Source organism: Pinus tabuliformis, chromosome 8 (assembly GCF_031772625.1).
Source record: "Pinus tabuliformis cultivar Carrire ecotype Pingquan chromosome 8, CPIR1, whole genome shotgun sequence".
Lineage (NCBI taxonomy): Eukaryota > Viridiplantae > Streptophyta > Pinopsida > Pinales > Pinaceae > Pinus > Pinus tabuliformis.
Window position 1 is genome coordinate 249,032,032 of NC_142294.1, and position 3,791 is coordinate 249,035,822.

The 3,791-nt window shown below is 36.2% G+C and overlaps 1 long non-coding RNA gene across 1 annotated transcript; it reads left to right on the forward strand.

Moving 5' to 3' along the window:
- The first annotated feature begins 1,640 nt into the window (after positions 1-1,640).
- LOC149235078 (uncharacterized) lies at positions 1,641-2,456 on the forward strand. The gene is made up of 2 exons (XR_016268256.1): positions 1,641-1,963; positions 2,052-2,456. It is a non-coding gene; the product is annotated as an uncharacterized LOC149235078 (long non-coding RNA).
- The last annotated feature ends 1,335 nt before the right edge of the window (positions 2,457-3,791 follow it).

Here is a 3,791-nt window from a genome sequence, read left to right on the forward strand (position 1 = left end):
CCTTCAAGGAAGTGTTGACCTTGGGAATGTTTCTAGCCACATCTCCAACTGTGGAAGCCTCCTGAACAGTTGTTATAATTCCATTTCTAGCGTGATGAGGACAGTTCTTGTAATAGTGGGGTTCCCCACACCCCCAACACTGTAGGAGTGGTTTTGGCGGTTGTCCAAGATCTAGATTATTAAGAGTTTCTGTTGTTTTTTGCTTCATCCAAGTTTTGGGTTTGCAGTGGATAATTTCCAAAGGTTCCCCCCTTATTTTCTTGGGTATAGACTTTATTCCACCTAATCTGTTACCCTTAAAATTTCTTGGAAATCCTTTATGTCCTCTTTTTCCTGACCAGTTCTTATTACCTTCACCTTTCCGCCGCATCTGTTGGTAATAGATACAGGCCTTTCGAATAGTTTTGTCCATTGTTTTGGGATTATTAGTCTCTATTCGTTCTTTCATATGAACCGGTAGACTACTTAGGAAGCGTTGCACCTTCACCTTTTCTTCTCGTATATATGGAATGTAGTGTTGTAAGGAAGTAAACCTGGCTATAAACTCATCCATAGATTGTTGTCCCAAACCCAAGTCATGGAATTCTTTCACTTTCTCATCATAGAACCTTTATGTCAAGTATTTATCTTTGAAATATTTCTAAAAGGTATCCCAAGTTAGCCCCTTCTCATCTACATTTCAAACTGTTTTTATCTCTTCCCACCAAAGGGTGGGTTTACCTCACAATTGGTACATAGCTAGTTGTGCTCTTAAATGATCATCGTATTCATATATTTGAAAATAATGATTCATCATCAAATAATGGTGTTTTTATTTTCTTAAATTCTCCATGTAGCTCAATTCTTAGCTTTTTAGGCCCTCTACCCCCAAAATTATTTCCAGATTCTACCTCATTATTATTCATCCGAGTTTTCTCTATTTCTGGAGGACCTCTCTACTGTTGTCTTGTCTCATCTCTGTGTCTGTTGTCTGCACTAGTATTTGGATCCCTCATATTTTGTCAATTTGAGAGACTTTTCAGGATTTTCTCATGCTCCAACCTCAATCTCTCATTGTGAGCACATGTTCATCATTTATGTTTGTAGTTGGTGAACCATCTCCAATAATACAACATTTTCATTCGTCCTATTTTCCCCCAACTGAACCCACATTTCTGTGTTAGGTGGAGTGGTCCCTCGTCCCCTTCTCATATTGTTCCTTTTTTCTCCTCTCTGTGCATTTAAACATTTGGTTATTGACAGATTTCTTGCCCAAGGCCACAGAGCTAGAACATTTGGTTATTGACAGATTTCTTGCCCAAGGCCACAGAGCTAGAACCTATGGCTCTGATACCACATGTAACATGTATCATGCATTATTCCAAAACATAACAATAGAAAAAAATAAAAAAATTATTATACCTTCATGGCTTACGTGAAAGGTAGAACATGATTGATTTAAACATTGGGGTTCACACTTTGTATAATTATACCTCTTATCATTTACTTTAAAATTTCATATGATTTATGTGTCCACAATTGTATATGTTATATGGTAAAGTTATATTCACATTGTTTATTATGTTAAATCATCACCGCCTTAACCCACGGTAGATGGAGGCTTGGAAACTTCGAGAGAAGGATATGCCACACAGTTGTTATGCAATTTCAAGGAATAATGGGTGCATCCCCATTGTGGTTTCTCTAACAGATGATCAGACTGTTTTGGTGCTTCTCCACTCTGTTAGGGTAACCAATCTTGGAATCAACGCCTCCTAGATGTCTCATTTGCTGACCGAGGCTCTATGCACCGTTTTCTACAAATCGATGGCAACACTCTATTTCTGTTTGGAAGAGGTCCTTATCTTATGTGTTTGGCTAATTACTAACTATCTCTACACCTCCATCGGACCATGGTTGCATTGTGTCATCTTCGACGTTCATCGGGGTTCGAAGGTGGCTTTCTGTTGGCTATCCCTCACAGGTAAACTGATTTTTCACCTCCACAAGTTATCGCACATAATTTTCCCGGTTGTGATTAAGGTTATGACTGTGCTGCAAATCTGTTATAGGTTGTGCTACCTCGTGGGTAGGGAGTTTTCACTCTAAATTCGTTTCAAATACCCGACCCCATACAACATGTAATTGGTAATTTCTGTCCTCCTAACTCATTATGGTTGACAAAATAGACCTTCCTTACTATCCCTGCTTCTTTTCAGGCTATGTCTAATGACTTCAAGAGTCGAGCAGCTTTTTACATTGATATCCTTGATTTTTCAAGGTTCTTTCTCTTATTTCGCTTGTCATTGCTGGCAGTTAGGGTTTTTATATGAGGGTTTTCTCATTTTGAGAAAAATAACCAGAAATTGGTTTTGTTTAAGTGATTCTCACCTGTAGAATCCCACTGGGTTTATGAATTCTTTCTGGGTTTGACCGGTTAAGTTTAACGTATTGGTTTTTTCATTTCCAAGTTTTTATTTGTAGTTAGTATACATATATAGTTCACAGAGCAATGCTTCCTCATTTTATTACCTTTCTTGTATTAAAGGAATATGTTATGCAGATTGGAACGATGGTTTTCATGTGTTGCAATGTTATTTAAGGTTCATCGCTTTGGCAAACATTTCTGGAAGTTTCTACTGTTATAAACTTTGCATGCGTTTTGGAAAATAATATTGTGCCTTTCTTCTATATTTGCATAATTTTACTGGCACGCATAATCATTTCAGAGATAGTTTACAACTTTCACTTTTTGTACAATTATTAAGTTAGGAATAAATCTGTGTGTTCAACATTTTCGTTATTACTTTAATTTTCGTTTTATGCCAACTAACCACTGCTACATGTTGGTTTTCTAGCAGTTTCAAACACCCAAGAAGGGTTTCTTTAAGGACTAGACATGGTTGCTTGTATCTAAGGCGACCTAGTCCTAACCCCAATATTTGTAAATAAATTTTTAAACCCCTTCTGGCTAATCATTTCGAATCACCCAGTTTTGTTAATGATTCGAATTCTTAAGAATATATAAATGATTCAACAAACTGTTGAATATATAAATGATTCAACAAACTGTTATATATATATATACTCTAAATCTCAATGGCTAGTTTGTATAACAACGGAAACCCTCTTCCCAAATTTCACATTCTCTTGCTTTAAAAGAGAAATGTTAATCTAATCTATGGCATTCAATCACACAAAAACCCCTTTTATTAACTAAAAGAAACAACAATGAGTTTTCAGTTTCCATTTCATGTTTTATTCCTACCAGTACAACTGGTTCTTTTCCGATTTCCCATTTTTGGGTCTAATTCAGCAAATACAAAACTGGGTTTCCAATTTTCCATTACAAGTCTATAACAAGTCTATAACAAGTCTATAACATACTTATACCTAGGTTGCCCTTAATTGGAATTAGCTACTTCAATTTTTCCTTTTTACATAATGTAAAATCAGAACAACTGCAATCTATTTTGTGAACAATACACTATAATAATCCATCCATGCATAAAATTTACAGATTCTAGTCATGTACTTATTTGTTATATGCTAACTTCACGAATTCAACAGGGTGACCTTCTCCACTCAACCGTAAGAAGGGCAATGACGTCCTCTTCTACCCTCGAGGTTCCACTCCCGACAATCGACAACAATTCTCTTTATTATGGAATGAGGCAATAGACCTCACGACTACTGATTCCTTCTTGTAATAGATATTCCTTGATTACTCCAATTTTTTTTCCCAAAAATCCAAAAATGAACCCCTTTCTTCCCACTGAGATTTCTTTTTTTCCAAGAAAAGTGTCACTATT